This window comes from Arachis duranensis, chromosome 6, assembly GCF_000817695.3.
Source record: "Arachis duranensis cultivar V14167 chromosome 6, aradu.V14167.gnm2.J7QH, whole genome shotgun sequence".
Classification (NCBI taxonomy): Eukaryota; Viridiplantae; Streptophyta; class Magnoliopsida; order Fabales; family Fabaceae; genus Arachis; species Arachis duranensis.
In genome coordinates this window covers 27,380,539-27,407,661 of record NC_029777.3, presented here as the reverse complement: position 1 = coordinate 27,407,661, position 27,123 = coordinate 27,380,539, and the positions used below count along the sequence as shown (strand labels likewise).

General features: G+C 37.7%; 2 non-coding genes across 2 annotated transcripts; one reads left to right on the top strand and one right to left on the bottom strand.

The window, feature by feature from the left end:
• The first annotated feature begins 9,865 nt into the window (after positions 1 to 9,865).
• Positions 9,866 to 9,973, top strand: LOC127740198 (small nucleolar RNA R71). Its single transcript, XR_008000879.1, has one exon. It is a non-coding gene; the product is annotated as a small nucleolar RNA R71 (small nucleolar RNA).
• A 14,169-nt stretch (positions 9,974 to 24,142) lies between these two features.
• Positions 24,143 to 24,249, bottom strand: LOC127740133 (small nucleolar RNA R71). The gene has a single exon (XR_008000814.1). It is a non-coding gene; the product is annotated as a small nucleolar RNA R71 (small nucleolar RNA).
• Between the last annotated feature and the right edge of the window lie 2,874 nt (positions 24,250 to 27,123).

Genomic DNA, 27,123 nt, shown 5'->3' with positions numbered 1-27,123 from the left:
GAGGTCAGATTCCAACAACATCAGCAGTCCTTTTGTCAGCCTTCTTCAGAGTTTTGCTCAAATCCCTCAATTTCAGTCAGAATTTACCTGAAATCATAGAAAAACATACAAACTCATAGTAAAGTCCAGAAATGTAAATTTAACATAAAAACTAATGAAAACATCCCTAAAAGTATCTTGAACTTACTAAAAACTATCTAAAAACAATGCCAAAAAGCGTATAAATTATCCGCTCATCAGTAGGCATGGCTGAATGGCCAGCCTCCCAAAACGTGAACAATGGTCCAAAGATTTTCCAAAAGCTCGTCCAAAGATCCCTAATACAATAGTAAAAAGTTCGATTTATACTAAACTAGTTACTAGGGTTACAGAAATAGGTAAATGATGCAGAAATCCACTTCCGGTCCCACTTGGGGTGTGCTAAGCATTGAAGATTTCACGTGTAGAGGTCTTCCTTGGAGTTAAATGCCAGTTTGTAACTTGTTTCTGGCGTTTAACTATGCTTTGCAACTTGTTTTTGGCGTTTAACGCTAGAATAGGGTAGAAAGTTGGCGTTAAACACCAGTTTGCGTCACTATCCTCGGGCAAATTATGGACTATTATATATTGCTGGAAAGCCCTGGATGTCTACTTTCCAACGCCGTTGAGAGCGCGCCAATTGGAGTTCTGTAGCTCTAGAAAATCCATTTCGAGTGCAGGGAGGTCAGATTCCAACAACATCAGCAGTCCTTTTGTCAGCCTTCTTCAGAGTTTTGCTCAAATCCCTCAATTTCAGTCAGAATTTACCTGAAATCATAGAAAAACATACAAACTCATAGTAAAGTCCAGAAATGTAAATTTAACATAAAAACTAATGAAAACATCCCTAAAAGTATCTTGAACTTACTAAAAACTATCTAAAAACAATGCCAAAAAGCGTATAAATTATCCGCTCATCAGTAGGCATGGCTGAATGGCCAGCCTCCCAAAACGTGAACAATGGTCCAAAGATTTTCCAAAAGCTCGTCCAAAGATCCCTAATACAATAGTAAAAAGTTCGATTTATACTAAACTAGTTACTAGGGTTACAGAAATAGGTAAATGATGCAGAAATCCACTTCCGGTCCCACTTGGGGTGTGCTAAGCATTGAAGATTTCACGTGTAGAGGTCTTCCTTGGAGTTAAATGCCAGTTTGTAACTTGTTTCTGGCGTTTAACTATGCTTTGCAACTTGTTTTTGGCGTTTAACGCTAGAATAGGGTAGAAAGTTGGCGTTAAACACCAGTTTGCGTCACTATCCTCGGGCAAATTATGGACTATTATATATTGCTGGAAAGCCCTGGATGTCTACTTTCCAACGCCGTTGAGAGCGCGCCAATTGGAGTTCTGTAGCTCTAGAAAATCCATTTCGAGTGCAGGGAGGTCAGATTCCAACAACATCAGCAGTCCTTTTGTCAGCCTTCTTCAGAGTTTTGCTCAAATCCCTCAATTTCAGTCAGAATTTACCTGAAATCATAGAAAAACATACAAACTCATAGTAAAGTCCAGAAATGTAAATTTAACATAAAAACTAATGAAAACATCCCTAAAAGTATCTTGAACTTACTAAAAACTATCTAAAAACAATGCCAAAAAGCGTATAAATTATCCGCTCATCAGTAGGCATGGCTGAATGGCCAGCCTCCCAAAACGTGAACAATGGTCCAAAGATTTTCCAAAAGCTCGTCCAAAGATCCCTAATACAATAGTAAAAAGTTCGATTTATACTAAACTAGTTACTAGGGTTACAGAAATAGGTAAATGATGCAGAAATCCACTTCCGGTCCCACTTGGGGTGTGCTAAGCATTGAAGATTTCACGTGTAGAGGTCTTCCTTGGAGTTAAATGCCAGTTTGTAACTTGTTTCTGGCGTTTAACTATGCTTTGCAACTTGTTTTTGGCGTTTAACGCTAGAATAGGGTAGAAAGTTGGCGTTAAACACCAGTTTGCGTCACTATCCTCGGGCAAATTATGGACTATTATATATTGCTGGAAAGCTCTGGATGTCTAATTTCCAACGCCATTGAGAGCGCGTGATTTGGCCTTCTCATGCTCAAAAAAATTCATTTCGAGTGCAGGGAGGTCAGAATCCAACAGCATCAGCAGTCCTTCTTCAGCCTCTGAATCAAATTTTTGCTCAGGTCCCTCAATTTCAGCCAAAAAATATCTGAAATCATAGAAAAATGCACAAACTCATAGTAAATTCCAAAAATGTGAATTTTGCTTAAAAACTAATAAAAATATACTAAAAAGTAGCTAAATCCTACTAAAAACTTCCTAAAAATAATGCCAAAAAGCGTATAAATTATCCGCTCATCTGTTACTATGATAATGTTGACTTGTTCTGCCATTAGTTACTTTGTTGATTGAATTTTTTTCTTTAATGAGATTTTGTTCTGAGCAATGTTAGGAGAAAATAGTTCTGCTTTGTCATCAGTTCCTACTCTGTCATCTACTGCTGTTCCGTGCTCTCCTCAACGCTTGCGTCTACAACGCCGTCCCCCACCTCGTCCGCTGAGGTTCAGTTACGGTATATGATTAGCTTATTTTCTGTTATAAATCAAAGAGTTATTTAGCTGAACATGTTCTCTCTATGTAAAAAGTTAAGCATAGTAACTTTTTGTTTCTGAACAGTTTTGGCATCTCACTTTATCCTTTGAAATTCAGAATGATTGGCATCTATAGGAACTAAGAATTTTAGATTGTGTTATTGATTCTCCTAGTTTGGTATGTTGATTCTTGAACACAACTACTTTATAAGTCTTGGCCGTGGCCCTAAGCACTTTGTTTTCCAGTATTACCACCGGATACATAAATGCTACAGACATATAACTGGGTGAACCTTTTCAGATTATGACTTAGCTTTGCTAAAGTCCCCAGTTAGAGGTGTCCAGAGTTCTTAAGCACACTTTTTTTCTTTGGATCACAACTTTAACCATTCAGTCTCAAGCTTTTCACTTGGACCTTTATGCCACAAGCACATGGTTAGGGACAGCTTGATTTAGCCGCTTAGGCCTGGATTTTATTTGCTTGGGCCCTCCTATCCATTAATGCTCAAAGCCTTGGATTCTTTTTACCCTTGCCTTTTGGTTTTAAGGGCTATTGGCTTTTTCTACTTGCTTTTTCTTTTTCTTTCTTTTTTTTTCGCCAATTTTTTTCACTGCTTTTTCTTGCTTCAAGAATCAATTTCATGATTTTTTAGATTATCAATAACATTTCTCTTTGTTCATCATTCTTTCAAGAGCCAATAATTTTAACATTCATAAACTTCACTATAAAAAATATGCACTGTTCAAGCATTCATTCAGAAAACAAAAAGTATTACCACCACATCAAAATAATTAAACTAATTTCAAAATAAAATTTAAAATCCAAGTACTTCTTATTCTTTTGTAATTAAGCACATTTTTCATTAAGAGAGGTGAAGGATTCATGGAATTATTCATAGCTTTAAGACATAGACACTAGACACTAATGATCATGTAATGAAGACACAAACATAGACAAATATGAGGCTCAAAAATCAAAAACAGAAAATAAATAGACAAGGAGATTAAGGAATGAGTCCACCTTAGTGTGGGTGGCGTCTTCCTCTTGAAGAACCAATGGCACGCCTAAGCTCCTCTATGTCTCTTCCTTGCCTTTGTTGCTCCTCCCTCATAGCTCTTTGATCTTCTCTAATCTCATGGAGAATGATGGAGTGCTCTTGGTGCTCCACCCTTAGTTGGTCCATGTTGTAACTCAAGCCTTCCAACGAGGTGTTGAGTTTCTCCCAATAGTTGTGTGGAGGAAATTGCATCCCTTGAGGCATCTCAGGGATTTCTTGATGAGGATCCTCCTCATGCTCTTGTTGAGGTCCATGAATGATCTCTCTTGTTTGCTCCATCCTTTTTTTATCGATGGGCTTGTCCTCTTCAATGAGGATGTCTCTTTCTATGTCAATCCCAGCCAAATTGCATAGATGACAAATGAGATGAGGAAAGGCTAACCTTGCCAAGGTGGATGACTTGTCAGCCACCTTCTAGAGTTCTAGAGGTATGATCTCATGAACTTCCACTTCCTCTCCAATCATGATAATATGGATCATGATGGCCCGATCCACAGCCACTTCAGATCGGTTACTAGTAGGAATGATGGAGCGTTGGATGAACTCCAACCATCCTCTAGCCACAGTCTTAAGGTCCCGTCTTAGGTGCCATAAATGGTTATGAAAAAATAAAAAGCAATGCTTTTACCACAGCAAACTTAAAAGGTTTGCTCATCCTCGAGCAAAAGAAGAAAAAAAGAAGGGGAAGAAGAAGAAAATAGACGAGATGGAGGGTTATAGGTGGTTCGGCGAAGAGGGGGGAAAGGTGTTTGTGTTGTGTGAGTATGAAGGAGTAGTGAGGGATTTATATAGGGGTGATGGGATGGTTGGGTTTCGGTCATTAAGGTTGGGTTTGGGAGGGAAAAGTGTTTGAATTTTTAAAGTGAGGTAGGTGAGGTTTTTGGGGAAGAGGTGTGGAGGTGATTGGTGAAGAGAATATAGGGAAGAGGATATGATTTGATTGGTGAGTGAGAGAGAGAGAGGGGTAGGATAGGTGGGGATCCTGAGGGGTCAAGGATTTCATCCCTGCTCTTTTTAGGCGTGCAAAATGCCCTTATTGTGCAATCCTGGCGTTTAACGCCAGATTGCTACTTGTTTCTGGCGTTTAACGCCAAATTGTAACCTGTTTCTGGCGTTTAACGCTAGTCTGGTGCTTGTTTTTGGCGTTTAATGCCCAGAATGGTGCCAGGCTGGGCGTTAGACGCCCATTCTGCCACCCTTACTGGCGTTTAAACGCTAGTAAGTTTCTCCTCCTGGGTGTGCTATTTTTAATGCTGTTTTTTATTTTTCTTTTATTTTTGCAATTATTTTTGTGACTCCACATGATCATTAACCTAAAAAAAAAAAGAAAATAACATGGACAAATAAAATTGAGTTGCCTCCCAATAAGCGCTTCTTTAATGTCAATAGCTTGACAGTGGGCTCTCATAGAGCCTCACAGATATTCAGAGCATTGTTGGGACCTTCCAACACCAAACTTAGAGTTTGGATGTGGGGGTTCAACACCAAACTTAGAGTTTTGTTGTGGCCTCCCAACACCAAACTTAGAGTTTGACTGTGGGGGCTTTTTTTGACTCTACATTGAGAGAAGCTTTTCATGCTTCTTCTCCATGGTTACAGAGGGAGATCCTTGAGGCTTAAACATAAGGTAGTCCTCATTCAATTGAAGGACCAACTCTCCTCTGTCCACATCAATCACAGCCTTTTCTGTGGCTAGGAAGGGTGTTCCAAAGATGATGGATTCATCCTCATCCTTCCCATTGTCTAGGATTATGAAATCAGTAGGGATGTAAAGGCCTTTGACCTTTACTAGCACGTCCTCTACCTGTCCATAAGCCTTTTTCATGGATTTGTCTGCCATCTCTAATGAGAATTTGGCAGCCTGTACCTCAAAGATTCCCAGTTTCTCCATTACAGAGAGTGGCATTAAGTTTATGCCTGACCCCAGGTCACACAGAGCCTTCTCAAAGGTCATGGTGCCTATGTTAGAGGGAATTAAGAATTTACCAGGATCCTATTTCTTTTGAGGTAAAGGGTGCTGAACCCAGGTATTTAGTTCATTAATGAGCAATGGAGGCTCATCCTCCCAAGTCTCATTACCAAATAGCTTGGCATTCAGCTTCCTGATTGCTCCTAAATACTGGGCAACTTGCCCTTCAACAATAATATTTCTCTTTGTTCATCATTCTTTCAAGAGCCAACAATTTTAACATCCATAAACAACAAGATAAAAAATATGCATTGTTCAAGCATTCATTCAGAAAACAAAAAGTATTGCCACCACATCAAAATAACTTGACTAATTTCAAGATAAAATTTGAAATCCAAGTACTTCTTGTTCTTTTATAATTAAGCACATTTTTCATTTAAGAGAGGTAAAGGATTCATGGAATTATTCATAGCTTTAAGACAAAGACACTTGACACTAATGATCATGTAATAAAGACACAAAACATAGCTGACACAATAAGCATAAAAACCAAAAATAGAAAAATAAATAGACAAGGAGATTAAGGAATGAGTCCACCTTAGTGAGGGTGGCGTCTTCCTCTTGAAGAACCAATGAAGCGCCTAAGCTCCTCTATGTCTCTTCCTTGCCTTTGTTGCTTCTCCCTCACAGCTCGTTGATCTTCTCTAATCTCATGGAGAATGATGGAGTGCTCTTGGTGCTCTACCCTTAGTTGGTCCATGTTGTCGCTCAAGCCTTCCAAAGAGGTGTTGAGTTGCTCCCAATAGTTGTGTTGAGGCATCTCAGGGATTTCTTGATGAGGATTTTCCTCATGCTCTTGTTGAGATCCATGAATGAGCTCTCTTATTTGCTCCATCTTTTTCTTAGTGATGTGCTTGTCCTCTTCAATGAGGTTGTCTCCTTCTATGTCAACCCCAGCTAAATTTCATAGATGACAAATGAGATGAGGAAAGGCTAACCTTGCCAAGGTGGATGACTTGTCAGCCACCTTGTAGAGTTCTAGAGGAATGATCTCATGAACTTCCACTTCCTCCCCAATCATGATACTATGGATCATGATGGCCTGATCCACAGTCACTTCAGATCGGTTGCTAGTAGGAATGATGGAGCGTTAGATGAACTCCAGCCATCCTCTAGCCACAGGCTTAAAGTCCGGTCTTCTCAATTGAACCGGATTGCCTCTTGAGTCTCTTTTCCATTGAGCTCCTTCCACACATATGTCCATCAGGACTAGGTCCAACCTTTAATCAAAGTTGACCCTTCTAGTGTAAGGCGTGCATTTTCTTGCATAATTGGCAAGTGGAACACCAACCTTACATTTTCCGGACTGAAATCTAAGTATTTCCCCCGGACCATTGTAAGCCAATTCTTTGGATTTAGGTTCATACTTTGATCATGGTTCCTAGTGATCCATACATTGGCATAGAACTCTTAAACCATTAAGATTCTAACTTGTTGAATGGGGTTGGTAAGAACTTCCCAACCTCTTCTTCGGATCTTATGTCGGATCTCCGGATACTCATTTTTCTTAAGCATGAAAGGGACCTCAAGGATCACTTTCTTCTTGGCCATAACTTCATAAAAGTGGTCTTGATGGACCTTTGAGATGAATCTCTCTATCTCCCATGGCTCAGAGGTGGAAGCTTTTGCCTTCCCTTTCCTCTTTCTAGAGGTTTCTCCAACCTTAGGTGCCATAAATGGTTATGAAAAAATAAAAAGCAATGCTTTTACCACACCAAACTTAAAAGGTTTGCTCGTCCTCGAGCAAAAGAAGAAAGAAAGAAGGGGAAGAATAAGAAAATAGAGGAGATGGAGGGAGATATTGGTTCGGCCAAAAGGGGGAAAGGTGTTTGTGTTGTGTGAATATGAAGGAGTATTGAGGGGTTTATATAGGGATGAGGGGAGGGTTGGGTTTTGGTTATTAGGGTTGGGTTTGGGAGGGAAAAGTGTTTGAATTTAAAAGTGAGGTACGTGGGGTTTTTGGAGAAGAGATATGGAGGTGATTGGTGAAGAGATGATGGGGAAGAGTGAATGAGTTGATTGGTTAGTGAGAGAGAGAGAAAGGTGGGGTAGGTTGGGATCCTGTGGAGTTCACAGATCCTGAGGGGTCAAGGATGTATCATCCCTGCTCCTATTAGGCGTACAAAATGCCCTTGCTGTGCAATCCTGGCGTTTAACGCTAGACTGCTGCTTATTTCTGGTGTTAAAAGCCAGCTTTTATTCTTTTCCTGGCGTTAAACGCCAGGTTGCAACATGTTTTTGGCGTTTAATGCCAGATTGTAGCCTGTTTCTAGTGTTTAACGCCAGTCTGGTGCTTGTTTCTGGCATTTAACGCCCAGAATCATGCCAGACTGGGCGTTAAACGCCCATACTGCTACCCTTACTGGAGTTTAAATGCCAGTAAGTCTTTCCTTCAGCGTGTGCTATTTTTAATGTTTTTTATTTTTCTTTAATTTTTGTAATTATTTTTGTGACTCCACATGATCATCAACCTAAAAAAAGAAAATAACATGAAATAACATAGATAAATAAAAATTGTGTTGCCTCCTAATAAGCGGTTCTTTAATGTTGATAGCTTGACAGTGGGCTCTCATGGAGTCTCACAGATATTCAAAGCATTGTTGGGACCTTCCAACACCAAACTTAGAGTTTAAATGTGGGGTTTCAACACCAAACTTAGAGTTTGGTTGTTGCCTCCTAACACCAAACTTAGAGTTTGGCTGTGGGGGCTTTGTTTGACTCTGTATTAAGAGAAGCTTTTCATGCTTCCTCTCCATGGTTGCAGAGGGAGATCCTTGAGTTTTAAACACAAGGTAGTCCTCATTCAGTTGAAGGACCAACTCTCCTCTGTCCACATGAAACACAGCCTTTGCTGTGGCTAGGAAGGGTCTTCCAAGGATGATGGATTCATCCTCATCCTTTCCAGTGTCTAGGATTATGAAATTAGCAGGGATGTAAAGGCCTTTGACCTTTACTAGCACGTCTTCTACCTGTCCATAAGACTTTTTCATGGATTTGTCTGCCATCTCTAATGAGAATGTGGTAGCATGTACCTCAAGGATTCCCAGTTTCTCCATTACAGAGAGTGGCATTAAGTTTATGCCTGACCCCAGGTCACACAGAGCCTTCTCAAAGGTTATGGTGCCTATGGTATAGGGAATTAGGAATTTACCAGGATCCTATTTCTTTTGAGGTAAACTGTGCTGAACCTAGGTGTTTAGTTCATTAATGAGTAATGGAGGCTCATCCTCCCAAGTCTCATTACCAAATAGCTTGGCATTCAGCTTCATGATTGCCCCTAAATACTGGGCAACTTGCCCTTCAACAATGTATTCATCTTCTTTAAAAGATGAATAGTCATCAGAGCTCATGAATGGTAAAAGGAGGCTCAATAGAATCTTTATGGTCTCTAGGTGAGCCTCAGATTCCTTAGGTTTCTCAAAGGGGAAATCCTTATTGGTCAGTGAACGTCCCAGGAGGTCTTCCTCACTAGGGATCACTGCCTTTCCACTTTCTCCAGGTTCGGCCATGTTACTCACAGTTATGGCCTTACACTCTCTTTTGGGGTTCTCTTCTATATTGCTTGGGGGAGTACTAGGAGGAGTTTCAGTGACTTTTTTACTCAGCTGGCCCACTTGTGCCTCCAAATTTCTAATGGAGGACCTTGTTTCATTCATGAAACTTAGAGTGGCCTTAGATAGATTAGAGACTATGTTTGCTAAGCTAGAGGGGCTCTACTCAGAATTCTCTGTCTATTGCTAAGAGGATGATGGAAAAGGCTTGCTATTGCTAAACATATTTCTTCCACCATTATTAAAGCCTTGTTGAGTCTTTTGTTGATCCTTCCATGAGAAATTTGGATGATTTCTCCATGAGGGATTATAGGTGTTTCCAAAGGCTTCACCCATGTAATTCACCTCTGCCATTGCAAGGTTCTCAGGATCATAAGCTTCTTCTTCAGAAGATGCCTCTTTAGTACTGTTGGATGCATTTTACAATCCATTCAGACTCTGAGAAATCATATTGACTTGCTGAGTCAACATTTTGTTCTGAGCCAATATGGCATTCAGAGCATCAATTTCAAGAACTCCCTTCCTCTGAGGCATCCCATTACTCACAGGATTCCTTTCAGAAGTGTACATGAACTGGTTATTTGCAACCATGTCAATGAGTTTCTGAGCTTCGGCAGGCATTTTCCTCAGGTGAATAGATCCACCTGCAGAATGGTCCAATGACATCTTAGACAATTCAGACAGACCATCATAGAATATATCCAAGATGGTCCATTCTGAAAGCATATCATAAAGACACTTTTTGGTCAGTTGCTTGTATCTTTCCCAGGCTTCATAGACGGATTCACCTTCTTTCTGTCTGAAGGTTTGAACATCCATTCTAAGCTTGCTAAGCTTTTGAGGAGGAAAGAACTTGGCTAAGAAAGCCGTGACCAGCTTATCCCAAGAGTTCAAGCTATCTTTAGGTTGAGAGTCCAACCATACTCTAGCTCTGTCTCTTACAGCAAAAGGGAAAAGCATAAGCCTGTAGACCTTGGCATCAACCCCATTGGTCTTAACAGGATCACAGATCTGCAAGAATTCAGTTAAGAACAGAAAATGATCTTCTGATGGAAGTCCATAAAACTTGCAATTATATTGCATCAGATAGACTAATTGAGGCTTTAGCACAAAATTGTTTACTCCAATGGCAGGGATTGAGATGCTTCTTCCATGTAATTTGGAATTTGGTGCAGTAAAGTCACCAAGCATCTTCCTTGCATTGTTGTTGGGTTCGGCCATGTCTCTTTCTTTTTCGAGATTCTCTGTAAGGTTTTCTCTGGATTATTGTGCTTTAGCTTCTCTTAGCTTCTTCTTCAGAGTCCTTTCAGGTTTAGGATCTGCTTCAACAAGAATGTCCTTGTCCTTGCTCCTTCTCATATGAAAAAGAAGAGAACAGAAAAGAAGAGGAATCCTCTATGTCACAGTATAGAGATTCCTTTATGTGAATAGAAGAAGAAAAGAATAGAAGAAGGAAGAGAAAAATTCGAACACAGAGGAGAAGAGAGGGTTTGAATTTTTAGATGAAGAGAAGTGTTAGTAAATGAATAAATAAATAGAAGGAGATGAGAGAGAGGAGTTTTCGAAAATTGTTTTTGAAAAATGGTTAATGATTTTCGAAAATTAGAGATAGAAAAGTAGTTAGGTGGTTTTGAAAAAGATAAAAAACAAACAAAAAGTCAATTAGTTAGTTGAAAAACATTTGAAAATCAAATTTTGAAAAGATAAGAAGTTAGAAAAGATTTTTGAAATTGATTTTGAAAAAGATATGATTGAAAAGATTTGATTTTGAAAAGATATATGAATAAAAAGATATGATTGAAAAGCAATTTTTGAAAATGATTTGATTTTTAAAATTAAAATTTATTACTTGACTAACAAGAAACTAAAACATATGATTCTAGAAATTAAAGATTGAACCTTTCTTAACAAGAAAGTAACAAACTTCAAATTTTTGAATCAATCACATTAATTGTTAGTAAAGTTTTTGAAAATTATGAAATAAAATTAAGAAAAAGATTTTGAAAATCAATTTTAAAAATTTTTGAAAATAATAAAAAAATGAAAAAGATTTTATTTTTGAAAAAGATTTTGAAAAGATAGGATTTTTGAAATTGAAATCTCGACTTACCTAACAAGAAACAACTTATTTTAAAATTTTTTGACTAAGTCAACCCAAAGATTTTGAAAATTATAAGTAAAATAAGGAAAAGATATTTTTTTATTTTTTTGAATTTAATGAGGAAAGAGAAAAACCACAAAATGACTCAAAACATTAAAAAATAAGATCAAAACAAAGAAAACATGCAAGAACACTATGAATGTCAAGATGAACACCAAGAACACTTTGAAGATCATGATGAACATCAAGAACTTATTTTTGAAAAATTTTCAAGAAAAGAAAAACATGCAAGACACCAAACTTAGAAATTTTTCATGTTTAGACACTATGAATGCAAAAAGCTTGAAAAGCAATAAAAGACACAAAACAAGAAAATATGAAGATCAAACAAGAAGACTTACCAAGAACAACTTGAAGAACACATGCATGAAATTTTCGAAAAATGCACAAATTTTTAAAACATGCAATTGACACCAAACTTAAAAATTGACTCTAGACTCAAACAAGAAACACAAAATATTTTTGATTTTATGATTTTATATTTTTTTTTTGCATTTTTCGAAAATTATTTTGTAAAAACGGAAAAGAAGAAAAATTTTGAAAGATTTTTTAAAACTTTTTGAAAATAAAATAAGGATTAAAACAAAAAGAAAATTACCTAATCTGAGCAACAAGATGAACCGTCAGTTGTCCAAACTCGAACAATCCCCGGCAACGGCGCCAAAAACTTGGTGCACGAAATTGTGATACATAATGGTGCCAACAATTTGGTACGCACAATTGTAATCTCACTTCTTTTTGACAACTTCGCACAACTAACCAGCATGTGCACTGGGTCGTCCAAGTAATAAACCTTTCGTGAGTAAGGGTCGATCCCACGGAGATTGTTAGCTTGAAGCAAGCTATGGTCACCTTGTAAATCTCAGTCAGGCGGATTAAAATGGTTACGGAGTTTTAATAATTAAAATATAAATAAAACGTAAAATAAAGATAGAGATACTTATGTAATTCATTGGTGAGAATTTCTGATAAGTGTATGGAGATGCCGTTGTCAATGGCTACTTCCCATCCTCTCCGTGAAAAAGGTCATCTACGGTTTCCCGCAAGGCTAATTAGCTGTTGGTTCTAAATCATGTAGGAATAGGATTTACTATCCTTTTGCATCTATCACCACGCCCTACGGTCGCGAGTTTGAGGCTCGCCACAGTCATCCCATCCCAGATCCTACTCGGAATACCACAGACAAGGTTTAGACTTTCCGGATCTCAAGAATGCTGCCAATGGATTCTAGCTTATACCACGAAGACTTTGATCTCACGGAATGGAAGGCTCTGTTGTCAGGAGAAGTGACCATGCGTCGTGGACCAGGAATCCAAGAGATACACACTCTAGCTTTCGCAGGTAAAACGGAAGTGTTTGTCAGGCACGCGTTCATAAGTGAGAATGGTGATGAGTTTCACGAATCATCACATTCATCAGGTTGAAGTGCGAATGAATATCTTAGAATGAGAATAAGCATGAATTGAATAGAAAACAGTAGTAATTGCATTAATACTCGAGGAACAGCAGAGCTCCTTACCCTTAATCTTTGGTGTGTAGAAACTCAACCGTTGAAAATACATAAGTAATGAAGGTCCAGGCATGGCCGAGAGGCCAGCCTCCAAAACATGATCAAAGGATCAAAGATAGATACCAAGATGTCTAATAAAATAGTAAAAAGTTCTATTTATACTAAACTAGTTACTAGGGTTACAGAAATGAGTAAATGATGCAGAAATCTACTTCCGGGCCCACTTGGTGTGTGCTTGGGCTGAGCATTGAAGCTTTCACGTGTAGAGGTCTTCCTTGGAGTTGAACGCTAGTTTGTAACTTGTTTTTGGCATTTGACTCTGCTATGCAACTTGTTTCTGGCGTTTAACGCCGGAATAGGGCAGAAAGCTGGCGTTAAACACCAGTTTGCATCATCTAAACTCAGGAAAAGTATGGATTATTATATATTGCTGGAAAGCTCTGGATGTCTACTTTCCAACGCAGTTGAGAGCACGCCATTTAGATTTCTTTAGCTCCAAAAATTCCATTTCGAGTGTAGGGAGGTCATAATCCAACAACATCCGCAGTCCTTTGTCAGCCTCTGAATCAGATTTTTGCTCAGGTCCCTCAATTTCAGCCAGAAAATACCTGAAATCATAGAAAAACACACAAACTCATAGTAAAGTCCAGAAATGTGAATTTTGCTTGAAAACTAATAAAAATATACTAAAAACTGTATGAAAACAATGCCAAAAAGCATATAAATTATCCACGCATCACAACACCAAACTTAAATTGTTGCTTGTTCCCAAGCAAATGAAAACAAAATAGGGTAAAAAGAAGAGAATATACAATGAATCTCACAATATCAATGAAACTTAGTCCCAATTAGATGAACGGGGCTAGTAGCTTTTTGCTTCTGAACAGTTTTGGCATCTCACTTTATTTTTTGAAATTCAGAATGATTGCCATCTATAGAAACTCAAAAATTTGGATAGTGTTATTGATTCTCCTAGTTCAGTATGTTGATTCTTGAACACAGCTACTTTATGACTCTTGGCCGTGGCCCTAAGCATTTTGTTTTCCAGTATTACCACCGGATCCATAAATGTCACAGACACATAACTGGGTGAACCTTTTCAGATTGTGACTTAGCTTTGCTAAAGTCTCTAGTTAGAGGTGTCCAGAGTTTTTAATCACACTCTTTTTGCTTTGGATAATGACTTTAACCACTCAGTCTCAAGCTTTTCACTTAGACCTTCATGACACAAGCACATGGTTAGGGACAACTTGATTTAGCCGCTTAGGCCTGGATTTTATTTCCTTGGGCCCTCCTATCCATTAATGCTCAAAGCCTTGGATCCTTTTTACCCTTGACTTTTGGTTTAAAGGGCTATTGGATTTTTCTGCTTGCTTTTTCTTTTTCTTTCTTTTTCTTTATTATTTTTTTCACCATTTTTTTTCTGCAAGCTTTTTCCTTTTCACTGCTTTTTCTTACTTCAAGAATCAATTTCAAGATTTTTAGATTATCAATAACATTTCTCTTTGTTCATCATTCTTTCAAGAGCCAACAATTTTAACTTTCATAAACTTCACTATAAAAAATATGCACTGTTCAAGCATTCATACAGAAAATAAAAAGTATTGCTACCACTTCAAAATAATTAAACTAATTTCAAGATAAAATTTGAAATCCAAGTACTTCTTGTTCTTTTGTAATTAAGCACATTTTTCATTTAAGAGAGGTGAAGGATTCATGGAATTATTAATAGCTTTAAGGCGTAGACACTAGATACTAATGATCATGTAATTAAGACACAAACATAGATAAAACATCAAGCATCAAATTTGAAAAACAGAAAAATAAGAACAAGGAAATCATAGAATACGTCCACCTTAGTGATGGCCGCTAGTTCTTCTTCTTTGAAGATCCTATGGAGTGCTTGAGCTCCTCAATGTCTCTTCCTTGCCTTTGTTGCTCCATCCTTAGTGCTTTTGGTGCTCTTATCCTTAGTTGCTCCCAATAGTTGTGTGGAGGAAAATGTATCCCTTGAGGTATCTCAGGGATTTCTTGATGAGGGAATTCCTCATGCACCTGTTGAGGTCCATGAGTGGGCTCTCTTGTTTGCTCCATCATTTTTCTAGTGATGGGCTTTTGAGATGAATTTCTCCATCTTCCATGACTCGGAGGTGGAAGCTTTTGCCTTCCCTTTCCTCTTTCTAGTTATGGAAAAACAAAAAGCAATGCTTTTACCACACCAAAATTAAAAGGTTTGCTCATCCTCGAGCAAAAGAAAAAAGAAAGAAGGGGAAGAAGAAGAAAATGGAGGAGATGGAGGGTTATAGGTGGTTCGGCCAAGAGGGGGGAAAGGTGTTTGTGTTGTGTGAGTATGAAGGAGAAGTGAGGGGTTTATATAGGGGTGAGGGGAGGGTTATGTTTCGGTCATTAGGGTTGGGTTTGGGAGGGAAAAGTATTTTGAATTTGAAAGGTGAGGTAGGTGGGGTTTTTGGGAAAGAGATATGGAGGTGATTGGTGAAGAGGTGATGGGGAAGAGTGAAGGAGTTGATTGGTGAGGGGTACTTGGGGAAGAGTGTTGTGGGAGGGTAGGTGGGGATCCTGTGGGATACACAGATCCTGAGGGGTCAAGGATTTATCATCCCTCCTCCTATTAGGCATGTAAACACCCTTACAGTGTAATCCTAGCGTTTAACGCCAGACTGCTGCTTGTTTCTGGCGTTAAACGCTAGCTTTTATTCCTTTCCTGGCGTTAAATGCCAAGCTGTTGCTTGTTTCTGGTGTTTAACAACAATTTGTTGCTTCTTTCTGGCGTTTAACGCCACTCTGGTGCTTCTTTCTGGCGTTTAACGCCCAGAATGGTGCCAGACTGGGCGTTAAACGCCCATTCTACTACCCTTACTGGCGTTTAAATGTCAATAAGTCTCTCCTCCAGGGTGTGCTATTTTTAATGCTGTTTTTTATTTTTCTATAATTTTGCAGTAGTGTTTATGACTCCACATGATCATCATCCTAAAAAAAAAAGAAATAACATATATAAATAGAAATTGGGTTGCCTCCCAACAAGCGCTTCTTTAATGTCAATAGCTTGATAGTGGGCTCTCATGGAGCCTCACACATATTCAGAGCATTGTTGGGACCTCCCAACACCAAACTTAGAGTTTGAATGTGGGGGTTCAACACCAAACTTAGAGTTTGGTTGTGGCCTCCCAACACCAAACTTAGAGTTTGACTGTGGGGGCTTTGTTTGACTCTGCATTGAGAGAAGCTTTTCTTGCTTCCTCTCCATGGTTACAGAGGGAGTTCCTTGAGTTTTAAACACAAGGTAGTCCTCATTCAATTGAAGGATCAACTCTCCTCTGTCTACATCAATCACAGCTTTTGCTGTGGCTAGGAAGGGTCTTCCAAGGATGATGGATTCATCCTCATCTTTCCCAGTGTCTAAGATTATGAAATCAGCAGGGATGTAAAGGCCTTTGACCTTTACTAGCACGTCCTCTACCTGTCTATAGGCCTTCTTCATGGATTTGTCTGCCATCTCTAATAAGAATTTGGCAGCCTGTACCTCAAAGATTCCCAGTTTTTCTATTACAGAGAGTGGCATTAAGTTTATGCCTGACCCCAGGTCGCACAGAGCCTTCTCAAAGGTTATGGTGCCTATGGTACAGGGAATTAAGAATTTTCCAGGATCCTGTTTCTATTGAGGTAATGTCTGCCTAACCAAGTCATTCAGTTCATTGGTGAGCAAGGGGGGTTCATCCATCCAAGTCTCACTACCAAATAACATGGCATTCAGCTTCATGATGCTCCAACGTACTTAGCAACTTGCTCTTCAGTAATATCTTCATCCTCTTCAGAGGAGGAATAGTCATCAGAGCTCATGAATGGCAGAAGTAGGTTCAATGGAATCTCTATGGTCTCTAAATGAGCCTCAGATTTCTTAGGTTCCTCAAATGGGAACTCCTTTTTGTCTAGAGGAGGTCCCATGAGGTCTTCCTCAATGGGATTCACGTCCTCCTCCTCCTCTCTAGGTTCAGCCACACCAAGTAAGGTTATGGCCTTGCACTCTCTTTTTGGATTCTCTTCTGTATTGCTTGGGAGAGTACTAGGAGGAGTTTCAGTAACTCTTTTACTCAGCTGGCCCACTTGTGCCTCCAAATTTCTAATGGAGGTCCTTGTTTTATTCATGAAACTTAGAGTGGCCTTAGATAGATTAGAGACAATGTTTGCTAAGCTAGAGGGGTTCTGCTCAGAATTTTCTGTCTGTTGCTGAGAGGATGATGGAAAAGGCTTGCTTTTGCTAAATCTGTTTCTTCCACCATTATTAAAGCCTTGTTGAGGCTTTTATTGATCCTTCCATGAGAAATTTGGATGATTTCTCCATGAGGGATTATAGGTGTTTCCATAGGCTTCACCCATGTAATTTACCTCTGCCATTGCAGGGTTCTCAAGATCATAAGCTTCTTCCTCAGAAGATGCTTCTTTAGTACTGTTGGATGCATTTTGCAATCCATTCAGACTCTGAGAAATCATATTGACTTGTCGAGTCAACATTTTATTCTGAGCCAATATGGCATTTAGAGCATCAATTTCAAGAACTCCCTTCCTCTGAGGCATCCCATTACTCACAGGATTCCTTTCAGAGGTGTACATGAACTGGTTATTTGCAACCATTTCAATGAGTTCCTGAGCTTCTGCTGGCATTTTTTTCATGTGAATAGATCCACCTGCAGAATGGTCCAATGACATCTTAGATAATTCAGACAGACCATCATAGAATATATCCAGGATGGGCCATTCTGAAAGCATGTCAGAAAGACACTTTTTGGTCAGTTACTTGTATCTTTCCCAAGCTTCATAGAGGGATTCAACTTCTTTTTTTCTGAAGGTTTGAACATCCACTCTAAGTTTGCTCAGCTTTTGAGGAGGAAAGAACTTGAATAAGAAAGCCAGGACCAGCTTATCCCAAGAGTTCAGGCTGTCTTTAGGTTAAGAGTCCAACCATATTCTAGCTCTCTCTCATACAGCAAAAGGGAAAAGCATAAGCCTATAGACCTCGGGATCAACCCCATTGGTCTTAACAGTATCACAGATCTACAAGAATTCAGTTAAGAGCTTAAAAGGATCTTTTGATGGAAGTCCATAAAACTTGCAATTCTGTTGCATCAGAGAAACTAATTGAGACTTTAGCTCAAAATTGTTTGCTCCAATGGTAGGTATTGAGATGCTTCTTCCATGGAAGTTGGAATTTGGTGCAGTGAAGTCACCAAGCATCTTCCTTGCATTGTTGTTAGGTTCGGTCATGTCTCCTTCTTTTTCAAGATTCTCTGTAAGGTTTTCTCTGGATTGTTATGCTTTAGCTTCTCTTAGTGTCTTCTTCAGAGTCCTTTTAGGTTCAGTATCTGCTTCAACAAGAATGTCCTTGTCCTTGCTTCTGCTCATATGAAAAAGAAGAGAACAGAAAAGAAGAGGAATCCTCTATGTCACAGTATAGAGATTCCTTTATGTGAGTAGGAGAAGAAAAGAATAGACGAAGGAGAAGAGAAAAATTCGAACACAGAGGAGAAGAGAGGGTTTGAATTTTGAGATGAAGAGAAGTGTTAGTAAATGAATAAATAAATAGAAGGAGATGAGAGAGAAAGAGTTTTCAAAAATTAACTAAAAGAAAAGAAAAATATTTTTGTTTTTTTTTTAAAATAGTTAGTATTCGAAAATTAAGGAAAGGAATAGAATTAAAATTAAAACAATTAGTTAATTAAAAAGATTTTTGAAAAAGAGGAAGGTGATTTTCGAAAATTAGAGAGAGAAAAGTAGTTAGGTGGTTTTGAAAAAGATAAGAAATAGTAAAACAAACAAAAATTCGATTTAGTTAGTTGAAAAAGATTTGAAAATCAATTTTGAAAAGATAAGAAGTTAGAAAAGATTTTGAAATTTATTTTGAAAAAGATATGATTTTTAAATTGAAATTTTGACTTGACTCATAAGAAACAACTAAATTTTAAAATTTTTTGACTAAGTCAATCCAAAATTTCAAAAATTATGAGTAAAATAAGGAAAATATATTTTTTATTTTTTTGAATTTAATGAGAAGAGAAAAAACCACAAAATGACCCAACACATAAAAAATTTTGGATTAAAACAAATGATGCATGCAAGAACACTATGAATGTCAAGATGAACACCTAGAACACTTTGAAGATCATGATGAACATCAAGAACTTATTTTTGAAAATTTTTCAAGAAAAGAAAAACATGCAAGACACCAAACTTAGAAATTTTTCATGTTTAGACACTATGAATGCAAAAATGCATATGAAAAACAATAAAAGACACAAAACAAGAAAATATGAAGATCAAATAAGAAGACTTGTCAAGAACAACTTGAAGATCATGAAGAATGCAATGCATGAAAATTTTTTTCGAAAAATGTACAAATTTTAGAAACATGCAATTGACACTAAACTTAAAAATTGACACTGGACTCAAACAAGAAACACAATTATTTTTGATTTTATGATTTTATGATTTTTTTGGATTTTTCAAAAATTAATTTTGGAAAAACGAAAAGGAAGAAATTTTTTTTTGAAAGATTTTTGAAAACTTTTTGAAAGTAAAATAAAGGTTGAAACAAGAAGAAAATTACCTAATCTGAGCAACAAGATGAACCGTCAGTTGTCCAAACTCAAACAATCCCCGGCAACGGCGCCAAAAACTTGGTGCACGAAATTGTGATCTCAATGGCGCCAACAACTTGGTACACACAATTGTAATCTCAACTCTTTGTCACAACTTCACACAACTAACCAGCAAGTGCACTGGGTCGTCCAAGTAATAAACCTTACGTGAGTAAGGGTCGATCCCATGGAGATTGTTGGCTTGAAGCAAGCTATGGTCATCTTGTAAATCTCATTCAGGCAGATTCAAATAGTTTTGGAGTTTTGATAATTAAAATATAAATAAACATAAAATAAAGATAGAGATACTTATGCAATTCATTGGTGGGAATTTCAGATAAGCGTATGGAGATGCGTTGTTCCTTTTGAAAATCTGCTTTCCTATTGCCTTCATCCAATCCTTCATACTTCTTTCTATGGCAAGCTGTATGTTGGGTTTCACCATTGTCAATGGCTACTTCCCGTCCTCTCAGTGAAAATGGTCCTCTACGGTTTTTGTACGGCTAATCAATTGTCAGATTTCTCATCTCGGATGAAAAATACCATGCATAGATATTGTATGGCTAATCAGCTATTGGTTCTTGATCGTATAGGAACAGGATTTATTATCATTTTGCGTCTGTCAGCACGCCCTACAGTTGCGAGTTTGAAGCTCGTCACAGTCATCCCTTCCCAGATCCTACTCGGAATACCACAGATAAGGTTTAGACTTTTCGGATCTCAAGAATGCTGCCAATTGATTCTAGCATATACAATAAAGATTCTAATCTCAGATTCAGATTCACCATTATCAGAGGGGAGTCGATGTGAATCGTTGATTAGAAACCCAAGAGATATACATTCAAGCTTGTCTTCATGTAGAACAGAAGTGGTTGTTAATCACGCGTTCATGAGTGAGAATAGTGAAGAGTGTCACATAATCATCACGTTCATCATGTTCTTATGTGTGAATGAATATCTTAGAATAAGAATAGGCATGAACTGAATAGAAAACAGTAGTACTTTGCATTAATACTCGAGGAACAGCAGAGCTCCACACCTTAATCTATGGTGTGTAGAAACTCCACCGTTGAAAATACATAAGTGAAAAGAGGGTAGGCATGGCCGAATGGCCAGCCTCCCAAAACGTGAACAATGGTCCAAAGATGTTCCAAAAGCTCGTCCGAAGATCCCAAATACAATAGTAAAAAGTTCTATTTATACTAAACTAGTTACCAGGGTTACAGAAATAGGTAAATGATGCAGAAATCCACTTCTGGGCCCACTTGGTGTGTGCTTGGGCTGAGCATTGAAGATTTCACGTGTAGAGGCCTTCTTTGGAGTAAAACTCCAGTTTGTAACTTGTTTCTGGCGTTTAACTCTGCTTTGTAACTTGTTTCTGGCGTTTAACGCCAGAATAGAGCAGAAATCTAGCGTTAAACGCCAGTTTGCGTCATCTTAACTCGGAAAAAGTATACACTATTATATATTTCTGGAAAGCCCTGGATGTCTAGTTTTCAACGCCATTGAGAGCGTGCCATTTGAAATTTTTTATCTCAAAAAAATCATTTCTAGTGCAGGGAGGTCAGAATCCAACAACATCAGCAGTCCTTCTTCAGCCTCTGAATCAGATTTTTGCTCAGGTCCCTCAATTTCAGCCAGAAAATACCTAAAATCATAGAAAAACATACAAACTCATAGTAAAGTCCAGAAATGTGAATTTTTCTTAAAAACTAATAAAAATATACTAAAAACTACCTTAAAACAATGCCGAAAAACATATAAATTATCCGCTCATCAGTTACTATGATGATGTTGGCTTGTTCTGCCATTAGTTACTTTGTTGATTGAATTTTTTTTCTTTAATGAGATTTTGTTCTGAGAAATGTTAGGAGAAAGTAGTTCTGCTTTGTCATCAGTTCCTACTCTGTCATCTGCTGCTGTTCCGTGCTCTCCTCTCCGCTTGCATCCACAACGCCGTCCCCCACCTCGTCCGCTGAGGTTCGGTTACGTTATGTGTTTGGATTAAGCTTATTTTCTATTATAAATCAAAGAGTTATTTAGCTGAACATGTTCTCTCTATGTAAAAAGTTAAGCATAGAAGCTTTGTTTTAATTCAATTTGGTTTGAAATTAAGCTAAGTTGTTTTATGGAGCATAATGTTAATGTTAATGGTTGTTTCTTAATTGTTGGTTGGTTTATTTTATTAGCATGTAAAGTGGCTGAGAATTCTGAGTTGATTCTCTCAATGGCCTGAATGACTCAAGTAAAATTGCTGCATTTGATTTTGATGGCCTGAATGACTCAAGTAAAAATCTTAGAATTCTGGAGAAGATTGCCCAAATATTCAAAGAGGATTTGAAGTTTAGTGGAGAAGAGCTTTCTGGAAGCAGAATGGAGAGTAAGAATAGACAAGACAATTACGAATTACAACTATAATAGTTGATAATCCTTGAAGACAGACAGTCCCAGCATGGTGGAATTAACAGCATTTTATTGGGTGTGTCTCCTTTTAACCTTCTCTTGCTCATTTCAATTTCTATTTAATTCTTCTGTGTTGACCAGCATTTCAACCTTGGTAGCTTACATGTAAAGCTTCTTGTTTGAAATATGATAGACTTTGTCTTCATCCATGATTGATTTACCTTGAACAAGTTAGCACCATTGTTTTTTTTCTTTTGGCACTTTTTTGTTTGTTTGTTGTGCACATAATCTAATCATTTCAATATAAACAACCTGTGAGTATAGAATTTATAGTTTATGTGGGTACTTGGAAATGTTCTTCTTTTATCAGTGTGCATAGTCATCGATTTACACTTAGGCTGGTCATAATTTGGCTCTATCTTGAGCTGACAACACTACACTCTTGAAGAATGTTATTTTTTTATTATGCGATTGTTATATCTTCATTATGTATTTAGGGGCAACACAACCTGAGCTTCAGTTGCAATTTGTTTAGTTCTAAACCTTCTCCATTCATATTTAGTCTTGTTTAATTATCTCTTTGCAGTTACATGGAAGAAATAAGAGTCCATGATGAGACTGGTTTCTTTTAGGTATGTTTGAATAAGTATGCTTGAATCTGAAGTCTAAGATTTGCTATTATATTTATTGCTGCTGTTGGTTTACCTTCTGGTAGTGTCAAAGGAGGGGACAGGAGGGGGAGGTGGGTCTTGTGACCTTATTTGGTGCTTTCAGTGCAAAGAAGTTCTTGGATTTAATATCTTTTATAAATTACAACCTTTTGATTTGATGTATTAAGAAGCTTATTTATTAGCAATGCAAACATTTCTTTTCTTACTGACTATAACAATCATACTTGAAAATAACTACACTATGGTTACTTGATCCTTTTGTTGCCTTATTAAGAATTGAATTTGTTAAGTACCTATGTGCTTGTATCCATTGTGCTAGTGATACGTGTTATATGCATGCCATTGTTCTTTATTTTGTATTTTACTGATTCAAAATGCTTCATTTTTCCCCAGTTAAGAAGCTTGTGTTCCTTGTTGTCTGCAGGTGGTTCTGTTTTTTGAAAATATGGGCTTGGATAAATAAACTATTGGGAGAATTATTTTTCACTGCCAGCATTGATAAAACTCTTTAGAGGAAGATTGAATTCCTTTCTAGGGTTGGCATTTATTAAGCTTATTTTCCTGGGATAATTAAAAAATATCTGGAATTACTTATAACCAACACGGATACAACTATATTATATCCAGAAATTTTTGGTTCACTAAGTATATAAATGTTTATTTTTTTATGGTAAGTGTTCAATTAGTTTTCTTTAGTAATTTGATTCAAATAGTTTAACCTTGTTTATTGACATTAAATTAAAAAAATAGTTGGAACTAATTTCAATGCAACATGAGAAAACTATTGTGAATAAAGAATAATATAGTTATAAAAAACCATTGTCAAAAGTCACAAAAGGCAATGGTATTAAAACCGTTGTCAAAGAGAGCTACAAAATGACAATGGTATTAAAACCGTTGCAAAAAACACTACCAAAGGCAACGCTTTTAAACCGTTGTCTTTATGAACAACAAAATTACAATAATTTAAACCCGTTGTCTATTCAGTTACGATTTTAAACCGTTACGTCATCAAAGAAAACGGTTTTAAACCATTGCCTATCCAGTAACGGTTTTAAATCGTTCTTTAAAAATTGTTATCAAAACTGCTGTCTATGCCAGTAACTATGGCAACGATTTTTTGGTTGTCGTTGTCTTAGGTAAAAAACCGTTGCCTTTGAGCATTGGTAACGGCCGCATATACCACAGGTCAAAAACCGTTATCAAAGCGTTGCCTAAAGTTTTAGGAATGGTTTTCTGATCTATGACAACGGTTTTTGACTGTTGCGAAAACCCTTATTTGTTGTAGTGCAAAGGCCAACCATCCATGCTAATAATTTCAAATTGAAGCCTCAGCTCATCACACTCATCCAAAATAATTATTCTTTCAGAGGAAGTGCCCAAGAAGACCCTAATCAGCATCTCACTATATTCCTAAGGATCTGTGATACAGTTAAATCTAATGGTGTTCATCCAGACACCTATAGATTGTTATTATTTTCATTCTCTTTGAAGGACAAAGTATCTAAATAGCTAGAATCATTTCCCAAAGAAATCTTGACAACCTGGGAAGATGTGGTGAATAGATTCTTAGCAAGGTTCTACCCTCCTCAAAGAGTGAATAGACTGAGAACCGAGGTGAAGACATTTAGGCAGTAGGATGGTGAAACCTTATATGAAGCCTGGGAAAGATTCAAAGATTTGACAAGGAGATGCCCCCTGATATGTTTAATGAGTGGGTGCAATTGCACATCTTTTATGAAGGGCTTTCCTATGAATCAAAGAAAACTGTGGACCACTCATCTGGAGGCTCCCTTAACAAGAAGAAGACTATTGAAGAAGCCATTGATGTCATAGAGACAATGGCTGACAATGAGTACTTCTATGCCTCTGAGAGGAGCAACAACAGAGTATTTCTTCTTAATTATTTTCGAAAACCCTCTCTCCATCTCTGTGTTCGGATTTTTCTTCTTCTTCTCTCTTCTCATCCTTCTATTCTTCTTTTCTTCTACTCACATAAAGGAATCTCTATACTGTGACATAGAGGATTCCTCTTCTTTTCTGTTCTCTTCTTTTTTATATGAGCAGGAGCAAGGACAAGAGCATTCTTGTTGAAGCTGACTCTGAACCTGAAAGGACTCTGAAGAAGAAGCTAAGAGAAGCTAAAGCACAACAATCCAGAGAAAACCTTACAGAGAATCTCGAAAAAGAAGTAATGGCCGAACCCAACAACAATGCAAGGAAGATGCTTGGTGACTTCACTGCATCGAATTCCAACTTCCATGGAACAAGCATCTCAATCCCTGCCATCGGAGCAAACAATTTTGAGCTAAAGCCTCAATTAGTTTCTCTGATACAACAGAATTGCAAGTTTCATGGAATTCCATCAAAAGATCCTTTTCAATTCTTAACTGAATTCTTGCAGATCTGTGATACTGTTAAGACCAATGGAGTTAATCCCGAGGTCTATAGGCTTATGCTTTTCACTTTTGCTATAAGAGACAGAGCTAGAACATGGTTGGACTCTCAACCTAAAGATAGCCTGAACTCTTGGGATAAGCTGATCACGGCTTTCTTAGCCAAGTTCTTTCCTCCTTAAAAGCTGAGTAAGCATAGAGTGGATGTTCAAACCTTCAGACAGAAAGAAGGTGAATCCCTCTATGAAGCTTGGGAAAGATACAAGCAACTGACCAAAAAGTGTCCTTCTGACATGCTTCAGAATGGACCATCCTGGATATATTCTATGATGGTCTTTCTGAATTGTCTAAGATGTCATTGAACCATTCTGCAGGTGGATCTATTCACCTAAAGAAAATGCCTACAGGAGCTCAGGAACTCATTGAAATAGTTGCAAATAACCAGTTCATGTACACCTTTGAGAGGAATCCTCACTACAACATTTTGGGTCTATGGCCATGGTTTTTTTGGTCACGGTAAAAAACCCTCTATGGTCACGGTAAAAAACCGTGACAAAAAAAAAGCTATGGTCACAGTTTTAAGAAAAAGGGTGACCATAGAGTACCTATGGTCACGGTTTTTTAAAAAAGGGTGGCCTAAAAGGGTCTATGGTCACGATTTTGGGGGATGACCTAAAGGAGTCTATGGTCACAGTTTTTTACAGTGACCAAAAAAAGGTCTATGGTCACGGTTTTTCAAAAAAGGGTGACCTAAAAGGGTCTATGGTCACGGTTTTGGAGGGTGACCTAAAGTGGTCTATGGTCATGGTTTTGGGGGGTGGCCTAAAGGGTCTATGGTCATGGTTTTGGGGGTAACCTAAAGAGGTCTATGGTCACTTTTTTTACAGTGACCAAAAAGGGTCTATGGTCACGGTTTTTCAAAAATAGTGACCTAAAAGGGTCTATGGTCACGGTTTTGAGGGGTGACCTAAAGTGGTTTATGGTCACGGTTTTGGGGGTGGCCTAAAAGAGTCTATGGTCATGGTTTTGGGGGGTGGCCTAAAGGGGTCTATGGTCACAGTTTTGGTGAGTGGCCTAAAAGAGTCTATGGTCACGGTTTTTTGAAAGGGTGACCTAAAAAGGTCTATGGTCACGGTTTTTGAGAGTGACCTAAAGGTATCTATGGTCACGGTTTTGGGGGTGGCCTAAAAGAGTCTATGGTCACGGTTTTGGGGGGTGGCCTAAAGGGGTCTATGGTGAGTGACCTAAAGGTATCTATGGTCACGATTTTTGAGAGTGACCTAAAGGTATCTATGTTCTATTTGCTTAAATATGAAAGCTAATTATTTTATTTAAATAAATTATCTTTATTATTATTATTTAATTTATATTTAGCAAATCCATTTTTAAGAATATAATTAATTTAATGTATATACATACGGTGCAAAAAAAAGATTACATCGACGTTCAATTTTTTGTATTGCCACACCTTAAAAACTACTCAAACCATTCAGCATTCATCACAAAAATTGAATAAATACAAGTATTTTTATTAAATGGCATGACAGTTACATTCTTAACTCTTAAGTAATTATTATTTTTATAAATTTTAATAAATTCCATTCACATAAATTTTCATGTAAAATTAGATAGCCAGTTAAGTTTTTTTGTAATCAACACTTTCGTGTGTGTCTGTTTGTGTGCATTTCCCTTATATTGTTACTATATATAAAATATGAAATCTTCATCTTCGTTGTGGATTTTTCTTATTAATAATATGATGATTAATTTTAGAAAAACCAATAAAAGAAATATATTTAGATGTACAATATCATTTTAACTTATAATGATATGTTTGTATTGTCTAATAATCTTATTATCTAATCGGGAAAGTGAGTGCATCTAAAGAGTGTCTCCCCCAAATTTCCCCATTCCCTGCCCAAATTTCCCCATTCCCTCCTCATCATCTTCTAAGTTCCAAAGTTAGGGTTAAAAGAAATAAGAGAACCATAGTGCCTGCCCAGCCACGCGCACCCTCCTCCCCTCTCTCGTCGTTTCAATGTCCGTCCGTTAGAAGCCATTGCTCCTCTCTTCACAAAGACACAAACTCATCGCTCCTTTCTTCTTCTCTGAGGACCATAGTCCATAGAAGCCACAAATCGAGTAGCTGCTGCATGCGTCCTGTAGCCACCACAGCGATGGGTTCGA